Raw genomic sequence first — 11,876 nt, 5'->3', positions numbered from 1 at the left:
TCCCAATACTTATTCTTCAGATTTCCATGTACCCTCTATTTAATACAATTAATGATAACTGCTAACATTTATTTAGAGCTTAAAACATACTAGGATCTTGTAGGTGCTGGTATAAATATAAACATTTTAATAATTCTCCCCAAAATCACACAGATCAACAAGGAGATAAAATGAAATCTCCCATAGCACACATACATAACATAATTAGAGACATCACTGCAAACTTCAGTTTACATGCCAGTTGGGAAATATTCACTTAGGACTAGCAAAGCTGCCTCTAGAGCCTACATTAGACTGAACACTCAGGAAGGATTTGCACAAAAGAAAGGAGAGGTCAGTGCGGTCTCAGTGGCAGAAGGGCACAGATCATGTCAATTAGGACTTACTCTCCAAATGAAGGGGACCTAGCCTGAATCCCAGGGAACCAAAGACCTGGTTACTGGGAGTCAGTCAAATGAAAGAATCTGGAAGGTGAGCAGAAGCAAACTTGGCGACCTTGGGAAAGCCCTAGTTCTGGAGGAGATAGAGAAGCATAGAAAGGAGAAATGTCTCTTGGAAGCATGGAGATGAAGGAGAAAACAGAACCAATAGAATAAAAGTCCCTTCTGAAACAAGGGATTATCAAAGAATCAGAAGCAGATAGATAAGAAGGGCACGATTTATTGAAGAAATTGTACTTCACTGAAGCAACAGATGATAACTCTGTTCCAGGCTAACTTCCTTATAAGTAAAGAATTTTTCTTAATTGAGAAGAAAAAATTCAAAAAGTATAAGGATAAATATAAGAAAAAATTTAAAAAGTATAAGGATATGGGATAAGATATAAAAGGACAGTTCACAGATTAAGGGTCCTTAACCATATGAAACATAGGCTTGTCTTCACTCATAATAAAGGAAATGCAAATTAAAACTACAATAAGATACGATTTCCCAACTATCAGCTTAGCAAAAATACAAATATGTGACGACGCGTGTTTTTGGTGAGGCTATGAAGACATGTGTAGTCTCATATGTTGCTAGTTGAAGTAAAAAGTGGTATGACCTCTATGGAGTCGCAATATTTAACAAAAGTACACATGCCTTTACTCTTTTTCTGTAGCACCATTTCTAGGAATTCAGTGTAATAAAACACCTCCCCAAATATTAGACAACATATTCATAAAGTTATTCATCGATTCTCTCTTTGTATTAGCAAAAGATTGGAATCAACGCAAATATTAACCAGCTTAGGACTGGTTGAATGAACTATGGCACAGCCTCACCACAGAGTATTGTGCAGGGGTTAAAGGGAATAAGTATGAATTTTGTTAAGTACAAAACAGAATAAGGGGCAGAATTTGGATATAGTATGGAATCTTTCATGTGAGAAAGAAAGAAAAATTAGAGTAAACACATGTATTTGTTTATTTAGAAAAAATAATATATATATATAGCCACAGGAAGGGGACAACAGAAAGTAGAAAATAGTTACCGATAGCAGTAGGATGTGGGGGTAAGAAAAGGGATGTGTATTAGTTACCCAGGGCTGCTGTAACAAGTTGCCACACATTTAGAGGTTTAAAACAACACAAATTTATGATATGATGGTTCTGGAGGTCAGAATTCTCAAATGAGTCTCACTGAGCTAAAATCAAGATGTCAGCAGGGCTAGGCTCCTTTCTGGAGGCTCTAGGGCAGAATTCATCACCTTCCCTTTTCCAGGTTCCTAAGAATGCCCAAGTTCCTGGACACCCTTCTTCCACTGTCACAATGGGTTGAGTCTCTCTCCCATTGGGTCACTTCGACCGCCTCTTCTGTAGTCAAGTTTCCCTTTTGCCTCACTCTTCTGACTCCCTTTTCTACTTTTAAGGATCCCTGTGATTATACTGGGCCTAACCAGATACTGCAAGACAATCTCCCCATAGCAAAATCCTTAATTACATCAGTAAAGTCCTGTTTTCCATGTAAGGAAATACATTCACAGGTTCTGGAGACTAAGACGTGGACATCTTTTGGTGTGTGTGCGGGAGTGGGGGTGGGGCGGGAGTGGCCACTTTTCCCACAGTATGGAAATGATCTTATAACGTTTTAACTTTTTAAAATATGTAAATGTTTTACATATTATAATGTTAACAAATTAAAATAAGAAAAAGAAAGCAAACATGCAATGTATGCTTTACATGATTCAATGTAGCTAATCTTATTTATTTATTTATTTTTAGGCAGGCAATCTTTGGTTGACGTCACAGATTGCAAGGATCTTGTCAGCTTACGATCCCTTATTTTTTAAATTTTTTTACGCCTACAGCACCTGGTCTCATAGGTGGTCTCCCATCCAAGTACTAACCAGGCCTGACCCTGCTTAGCTTCCGAATTCAGAAGGGATCAGGCTTGTTCAGGGTAGCATAGCTGTAGACTCAATGTATCTAATCTTTAATAAAATATATGAAACATTTCTATCTGCTATTTAATAATTTCCCCAAATTATAAATCCAGTTAGTGGCAGAATTATGATTCAAATTCAAGTTATTTTGACCTTGGAATATTTCTCAAGGTCATTCAGTTAAACTAGCATTTAAACCCCAAGCCGATGGTCTTTTCATTACTTCACTGCTGCTCATGGTCAGTTGTAATGCTCACAAGAGTCTTTTTTTCTCTTCAATCTGTTGTCTACATTAAGAAAAATAGCAAAATCTCCTCTATTGCCAAATTGTTATGAAATGTCCTTTACATATTCCTTTACAGGATTCTTGCAGTTGAGAAATATCAATATGAGTTGTACATGTAAAACTTCTTATAGCTGTGATCTAGTACCCAGAGGTTGGACCCGCCTTTAGATAGTAGCAGCTCTGGCAGTGAGTAGAAAGCAAGAGTCAATGAATACAGAGCCTGATGGGTAGGCAGCAGCAATGGTGGGAGTTTGTGCACGTTCTTTACTGGTTGCTTCAGTTTTCTCAGTGAAATAGGAAGAGCGAAGATAAAGGAGAAGATGTGGGAACTTAGGAGGAGAAAATGTGTGGCTTAGTCATTTTGGAGAGTGGGATATTCTTTGACAGCTGGGCAGTATAAAGAACTCGATGATTATGGTCATAGATTTAAAGAGGGTGTAGGAAGAGAAGGCGGTAAGTTGGCTTAACCTAACTGTTGTTTGCCAATTATGTTTGAGCAAGTGAGAGAGGGACGAGGGTGTAAAGGGTGTATGCCAAGGATTGATTATGAAATTTCAGCCTGGTAAGAAGATCAGTGAAACCATCAAGAAAGTAGGGAACAGTAATGAGATTTAAGGAGCAATGAATTGTAGGTGTCAGTGGGGCAGAAGAATAGTTGGCACAAGGCATTAGAGGACAGAGAGTGGGATGTATATACCTGAAGTTATGGAGGGAGGACAGCTCCATACATGATGATAATGATGAGATCTTAGGCTCTGGCCATGCGAGCAGCTCAGGTGATGGAAGTCTCAACTATAAGTATATTGCAATCACTAAGGATTAGGACCAAACTAGTATCAGAGTGAGTGACAGTGAACCAAGAGTCCCCTTGGAAAATGAGGAGGAATGACTTAGGGTCAATAGATGACAGTTACAGTGAGCTTCAGAATTAAAGGGAGAAGGGCCTGAAAGCAGCATGAAGGTTAAGGGGTGGGTGAGGAGGACACTTCCTCTCTTTTAGGTCAAGAAGAAAATGGCTCCTACTAGAGTTTACTGCCAGATACACAGTGTCCCCCAGAGGATAAGGTTTCTGTTGGAACAAAAGGTGAAGCAACATTTGTAAAAGAGGATGACAATAGAGGGAATTTGTTTCTATGACTTACTGTGAATCTAGGCAACACCTCAGGATCTGGGGAGAGGGGAAAAAATAAAGACTGAACTGGGGATATTCAGAGCCTTATAGAACTACAATGTGAGAGATGAGGGGTGACCTTGGGGCTTGGGGCTTTTGAGGTAATTCTCTTAAACAGGGATAAAGTGAGTAGTGTGGACCCCAAGGAGGGAGTCAAGGTAAGGCTTTGACTAGAGGATTGGAGAAGGTTGGTTTCTGGATCCCCCTCTTTATCCCTGATGGTGGGGGTAGGAGGTAGAAGGTCAAGGGAGACATGTTCTGACACAAGGTATGTCAGCTCTCCCTTTCTCTGCTGGGGGTTTGGGCATTATCCCAAGAGTGTCTTTCTGTCTGGCCCCTTACAGATGTCCTGGGAGATTTCACCCATAATGATAAGGGTTGAAGGTATCATCTTGCTTTTACAACAATGAAGTATGATTTTATAAAGCAACAGGCCAGGAAACAGAATTAAATTCCCTTAAAGAGAGGGCAAACCTAACTGAGGGTATCTGCAAAATTGGCTAGAGTTTACATTACTGTCATAGGAAGCATTCGGAGGGGTTGAAAACAGTAGAATCCTGACTTCTTTCCCTTCAGTTGACAGCGAGTGTCTGCTGTGCACCTAGCACTGTGGAGGGTGCTGCAGGACCCACAACTAAGGAGTGAAACACAGTCTGCCCTTGAAGCAGACCCAATTGGAAAACAATGGAAAGAATCATATATAAAGCCCAGTGCCGTTCTGAGGAACACAGACTATGGTAGGGATTGTTATAATTTATCCTCATTATTTAACCTAAGTGTGACTTTCACAAAGTATCTGCAAATCAAAAACCAAAAACCAAATAAAAAACACAAGAGATTGATTTATGTTTCCTTCTGTTGTTTTCCGGTAGGCATGTTAGATTTTTAAATTTGTTACTATTATGCAGATTATATATACCTGCAGCCAGAAATGCCAATGTGCCATAATGGAAGTTTTTTTCTGCATTTTAAGATCAATGTATTGAAAGCTGAGTATCTGTATTTTACAGTTCTGTTTTAATAAGTAATCACAAAGAGCTAAAAACTGATCAGGGATTTAAATTCATCGATTTCGAAGTTTGTATGGACTAATTCTACTTTGCCTCTTCTGTCGTCTTTTTTTTCTTCCATCTAGGTCTTGCCCTATACCACCATCTCTCTTGATACTAATTATATTGCTGAACTACTGTCAAATATAGAAACTCATATGAGTGGGTCATCTAGAAATGTTTATCCTATTTTAAGAACAAATTAAAAGTTGCATTAGTTGGTGGTGTCTAACTCTAACTTAGAAGAGAAAAAATACTAATAGGAATCAGCTCTGCTTATTTAACAGGTGAAGTTGGTCTGTGGTGTCCATGGGGACGCTTGAGGACAAGCCGATTAACAATGAGATGTGTGGAAATAGGATCAATAGTTTTCAGTAACTGAGGAAGATTACCAGAAGTCAAGGGGACCTTTGACAGGGGCTGTGCAGCTCTGAGCCCAGGCCTGTCAAGCACTTGGCAGGCAATCGAGAAAGTCTAATTGTGGTTGATGATGAGTCATTTTACACTATTGGCACACCTCCGTTCGCCATGTGCCATTTTAGGAACAGAATAACTTGCCCAGCCAGAAATTGCCTAATTTAAACCCTGATTCTTACCTGTATGAATCAAAATGACTCAGAAACTGCAAATACAATATTCTTAAGAAGTCAGTGATTGTTTCATTTTCTTCACAGCTTCTCTTCCCAGAACTAAGTTCATGCGTATAGAAGAAACACGAGTACTTGAGAAGTGAATTTGGGTGGCAAGGGGAAGAAGAAGTTCCCACAGGACAAGAAATCAGATTCTACGTTTGTCTCTTACATGAGGATAACAGGGTAGGCTACTTTAAAATTTATAATCAAGGTTTTAATTATACAAAAAATGGAGTACTTATTCTCTAAAAGAAAATTGTTGCCCTTTTAGTGTAATTTAAACATTGATAATAAACAGAAATAGAGGGTGTATATGTGTGTACAGGCATTTCTCTGACATGGTGTGGATTCGGTTTGAGACTACTGCCATAAAGTAAATTTCACAATAAAGTGAGTCACATAAATTTTTTGGTTCACCAGTGCATATAAAAGTTATGTTTATACTATACTGCAGTCTATTTAGTGTGCAATAACATTATGTCTAAAAAACAGCGTACATACCTTAATTAAAAATACTTTATTGCTAAAAAAATGCTAACCATCATTTGAACCTTCAGCAAGTCATAATCTTTTTGGTGCTGATACTTGCTTAACACAGGGTTGCCAAGCACCTTTAATTTGTAAAAACTGAAGTGCGATAAAGCAAAGCACAATGAAAGGAAGTATGCCCCCTTCCCACCCCCCATCCTCCATACACTTAATCCCTTCTATGAACAGCTCTTATCTGCTGCCTATTTTCTATCCTCTGGGCCTGAACCATTCTCCAGTGTCCAATGCTTCTTTTTTTGTTTATGTAATAGCCACAGCCTAGAAACTATAAAAGAAGACGCCAGAACTCACAAAAGTATGGCATATTGGTCTATGAAGCCAGGAACAGGCAGCACTGAGTAGTTAGACAATTGATCAGACATAGTTTGCTCTGGCATCCAACGAACACTGATTTCTACAGCAATAGCCTTGGGTCACCTAGAATGCAATAGCTAACATTTCCAGTTTTTCTTCAGCTGCAACCTGAAGTACATTATATAGTACATTCCAGTTTTGAAGCTGCTTTAATATATATTATCTCATTTGACCCTCACAAACGCCTTGTGTAAAAACTAGAGTATAAATTTTTGTTTCTGCTTTATAGGTAAGGAATCAGAAATATAGAAAGCTTAAGTGATTTGCACAATATCAAATGATCCTGCAAATCATGTATGTTGACTCCTGATCTAATGATGAGTAGAAATATATAATACACAATCCAAAAATTTTGACCATAAAAGTATTAAAAAATATTTGAAATAGTGAGAATGTGATGTTTCTTCTATACACATGAACTTAGTTCTTGGGCTTTAATTACATATGTGAAACATATCATTTTCTCTGGCTAATTATATTTTAAAACTAGGTTGTAATTTCTAATGTGCAGATTATTATTCCTTGATTCCTTTTACTTAATTTTATTTGTAAAGTTAGGTTGTTTATTTGAGATCTTTCTTTTTTCTTAATGTAGGCATTTATTGGCTATAAATTTCCTTCTAATAATGCTTTTGCTGCATCCCATTTGCCGTTTACTATTGTTTGCTGTAGTTCCGTGGGACTCATGATGGAAGCCCTATTGGCTGTTAGAGCTAGGCAATTTAGGGGTCTGTTCTTAGGTGGCAGCTGTAAAAAGTTGGGGTGCTAGGTGTGTGGACAAGCTCCTTCTAGAGAGATATTAGTAACTTGGTTTTATTGTTAGAGTGGGCAGGAGGTAGAAGGAGGTGGGAAGTGCCCACTGGCTCCCTTGGCTCGGGGGAGGATCATGTCAGCTCCTAGATGTGTGATAATTAGAAGTCAGACCCTCAGGCAGCAGCTTGTAAAGTGTGTAATCAAACCCTTTTCAGGGAAAGATGGGGAGATTGGAGTGTTTGCCTGTTTCCTCTGTGCTCAGACCCCAGAGGCATAGCCTCTGCAAGTGCTTGCACCTATACCTGTTAAGAACTGCTTATTTGTTTACTAAAGTCCTGCAGGACTCTTGAATGCAAACCCTGCTGGATGTCAGTCAGGCAATTCAGAGGCTCATCCTTCAGGTTGCAGCTGAAGAAAAAGTGGATATCAGGTTTGTGTGTAACCTCCTTCCAGAAAGATACTGGTGACCTGGTTTTATTGTTTAATTCCTTTTGGATTAGCTGTTTCCTATTATATATCAGGGAGCCCCTTTGTCATTAGAAATCTTTATCCATATTGAATTGTGGTATGGGTTAACGACATTGTGTAACATTTCTCTATACTAGTTGTAAAGGTAATACATGTTCATTATAGAAAAATTAGAAAGTACATTTGTTTGAAAAATAAAAATTACTTATCTAGAGAATAACCACTTTCTATATTTCATTATGTTTCCTATCCAGACATTTAAAAATACGTAATGAAGATGTATTGTACATACACATTGTGTATTGTTCTTATTTTTATTATTATTCCATAATTATTTTTCAGTGTCATTAACATTTCTTTGAATATATTTTAAATTGCCATATAATGTTTCATACCTAATTTATATGCTACAGAATTTATGTAGCCACACCTCTATCATAGGTCATTTATGCTATTTCCAATTTTTTTTGTGTGATTTTATTAGTACCAGGATGAGTATTGTCCAAATTTATGACTGTCTTTGGGATAGAGTCTAGAAGCGGTACTATTGGGTTCAATGATGCAAACATTTTCAGTCTGTTGATGAATATTGCGAATTGCTTTCTGAAAAACTTATCCCCCAGCTGTGCAGCATGCTCATCATCCACTGTGGAATTTAGTGGGATTACTGTTGAAAGATGTATTGTTGCTGTAACAAATTACCACAAACTTGGTAGCCTCGAGTAACACAATGTATTATCATGAGTTTGGATGTCAGAAGTCCTAAAATCAAGGTGTTAGCAGGGCCACTTTTCTTTTGAATGCTCTAGGGGAGAAAGGTTTCCTTGCCTTTTCTAGCATCTAGAGGCTGCCTCCTCCTTGGCTAGTCATCCCTTCATCCATCTTTACATCTTCAAAGCCAGTAGTGTAGCATCTTCAAATCTTTCTCTTTGATCTCTGCTTCTATCAACACATCTCCTTCTCTCCCTCTGATCCCCTTGCCTCCCTCTTCTAAGAAGCCTGTGATTACATTGGTTCCACCTGGATTATCCAGGCTACTCTCTCTTTCTCAGGATCCTTAATTTAATGGCAGCTGCAAAGTCTTTATTGCCATGAAAAGCAGCACATTCACAGGTTCTTGGAATTAGAACATAGGTATCTTCGGGAAGCCATTTTTCAGCCAACCACAGAAGATAATACATCATTTGATTTTCTATTCTAACATGTAGTTTGCAGAACTGCTAATTAGTGTACTGATCTTCATGTCCTGCTAGTTCAGAATTTTTTCATGGTGGAAGAAATAAAACAGAATAGAATATATTGATTGAGTCCCTACTGAGGAAGCTGAGATTAGGTAAGATAGCGAAGCATCTCCAAAGTCAAACGGTGGAAGGTGGAAGGTCTGTTCAACATCTAAGCTCATTACCTTTTTGTTGTTGTTGTTTGTTTCTTGGTTATATTATCTTCAATTAAAAAAAAACCTAATGACATATGTATGAAATCATCATGTTGTACACCTTAAACTTACATAATGTTATATAGCAATTATATCTCAATAAAGGTGAAAAAAAAAAGAATGATATCAATACCAAAAGATATAGCAAGTTTCTGGCTTTAAAGAGATAGTTACTGATTCTAAATATCTCTACTGTTATAAAATAGCCTATTTTTACGTCAATAATATTAGCATGTGACAGTAATGATTGTGGGAGGGTGTCTAGGTGGGTTGCTTCCCTGAATCAGTTTCACTGGCACCATCAGTGGTTGCCAGACCCATTTATCTTTGGCCCATTTATCTTTAGAAATAAAATATAAATCTTGAAAGATATGTATACATTTAGAAGAAATATGCGTTACTTAGAGGAATGCAGATTTTAGTGGGCTTTGTGTGTCATTAGCTACTTCCAATAAGTCCGCAAACTGGAAAGCATCTTTTGGAAAACCTTACAGAGGTCTTATAAGGACAATCAGCCCACTCCTACTTCTTCAAAGTATTAATGACAAAAATTAATAGTTAGCTATAACGTTAGCAAGTGTGTCTCAGAGAAAATATATATATATAATTATCAATAGTGTTTTGAACCAGATGAAATTATTAAGTTTTATATTTGATTCTGTGGGTCTGTGATTTGGTATAATTATGTCTTTTTGCATTAAGCTGTTCTTGCTAATATTAACTCATACTAATTCAATTAATTTTGCTATTATAAGTGACATGACGATTTATATTATACATTCGGAAAAAATGCAGCTAGTATTCAGTATGTATGTCTGAAGCACCGAAAAGCAACTTTTGTTCTCCTCTCGAGTATGACAGTTTCTAGGCAGGTTACTAACAAAATGACAACCAAAATTTAAGAGAAGGGTTTGTGACTTTCAATGAACGAGCACAGGTTAGAGCATCTTGTCAATTTACTTGATGCAGTTATCAATACCTTTATCTGCTTGACTTTCTTCAGGTCGCAGTCCACGTTGATTAGTTTACATTCGTAGTAAGTTTTATGGAGACCCAAGAAGGCAGGAAAGAGAGTATTGACCCTACGAGAAAGTGGACCAGGTACTTGCTGATTCCAGAATGCAGGATTACTGTTCTAATTGTAGACTCACATATGCCTTTGAAGAGAGGTTTCAAGGTTGGCTTCCGAATCTTAGTCAATTTTGAGGCCATAAAGAAAGGCTTGTCTAAAAAAAAAGTTCCTGCCTCTCCACTCTGCTTGTAATCACTGAGAAAATAAGTCTACAGAGGTCTTGGTTGTAGAGTAGATAATAATTAATGGAACTGGGTATGTGCCACTGGCAGAGAGATATCCAGAATTTCGGCCTTCGATCTTTCTATCACTGATCATGCCATTTATTACTTTCTCGATGACATTGTGCAAGTCAGGAATATCTGAAAAGTGTTCAGGACATTCATATGACATTCCCACATTCTCTACTAGAATATCAATTTCTAATAATTATCTTCTGATTTGAAGTTTACAGCAATGATCCTCGTGTTTGCTTTGATTTTTTTTCCATTTCCCTGGAAATGTGGTTCAGTTTATCTTGTGATGCACTGATAAGCACACCTTCATTCCACTTTTTACTAACTCTTCTACATGAGATTTCCAATTCTCTCAGTCTATCTGTGATGACTGCCTATTCAATGAGCTATTGCTGGAGCCTCACCTCCACACCTAACACTCGGATTCCAAGAGCAGTGAAGAGTAAGTAAAGGATGCATAGGACCAGCAGACCGTTGCGCTGACACCCTCCCGGTACAGGAGGCCAGTGGCTAGGAGAGCACTCTCTATGACTTTCAATTAGGCCTCCTATGTTTGTGAATGTATAAAATGAATGAATGATTCCAAGAGAACGCATCAGCCATTATGTTGTAAATCACTATGTTCTTTAACTTGTAATATAAGTTATAAGTTAAGAAGGGAAAAAATGAAGAATATTTTATTGAGAAACAGAGCTAATAGGTCATGTGCCAGGATCTTGACAATAAAGTAGGCAAATTTAATCTTTATTTAACCTCTTTATTGGAAGATTTTTCTTCACTAATGATTGTGCTATTCCACAAAGGGTTTAAGGTAGCTAGCTCAAGGAAGAAGACAATAAAATAAAAATATAAATTAAAAAATAAGGCTAGGAAAAATACTGACAAAATATCAGGTCCAGATGAAGGGACGTTTAGAAAACAGCAATCTGTGCTCTTCATCAACCTGAAGTTACAGAGAGAGAAGAAAAATGTTCTTTTGTTCTTGCTACAAAGACTCTTCCAATGCATTAGCGAGAGCCTGGTGCTCTGAGGAAGTTTGCCGTCATTCACTTTACTCTCACTAGTAAGCCAATTTAATCTTTTCTCTTTAAATAAATATAGCTTTTTGATGGCTCCTTATTATCCTTTTAACTTATAATATTGAACTTTCTGATTACTGTGAGTGATTTTTTTTTAGCATCCAATTAAAAGTTTAGACTACTAGGGATTTTGTAGAGCTCAGTTCCTCTAAATCAGCCAACTGGTGGACAATATTCACACTTTCTTGGTCTTTGCGAAACAAGTACTGAACGTGCAAATATAAATAAAAATGTCAGTTTCTATAACGGCTTGTTTTCTATCCTATTTCTGCATGTATTGAACCCAAATGAACCTGAATGGTTCAATTTTTTTCTAAAAGGAGCTTCTATTTTATTTTCTGAAGTAGAAAAAAAGAAATAAAAAAGAAAAAAATCATTTCAACTCTCTACCAATTGGTCTAGATATTAAAGAAAATATATTTTATCCATT

At 37.3% G+C, this 11,876-nt stretch overlaps 1 pseudogene; it reads right to left on the bottom strand.

The window, feature by feature from the left end:
* Positions 1 to 2,278: 2,278 nt before the first annotated feature.
* Positions 2,279 to 2,396, bottom strand: LOC120596512 (uncharacterized; annotated as a pseudogene).
* Positions 2,397 to 11,876: the final 9,480 nt, after the last annotated feature.

The sequence above is a fragment of the Pteropus medius genome, unplaced genomic scaffold (assembly GCF_902729225.1).
Source record: "Pteropus medius unplaced genomic scaffold, Ma_sr-lr_union100, whole genome shotgun sequence".
In the NCBI taxonomy this organism is placed as follows: domain Eukaryota; kingdom Metazoa; phylum Chordata; class Mammalia; order Chiroptera; family Pteropodidae; genus Pteropus; species Pteropus medius.
This window is presented reverse-complemented; position numbering and strand designations above follow the sequence as displayed.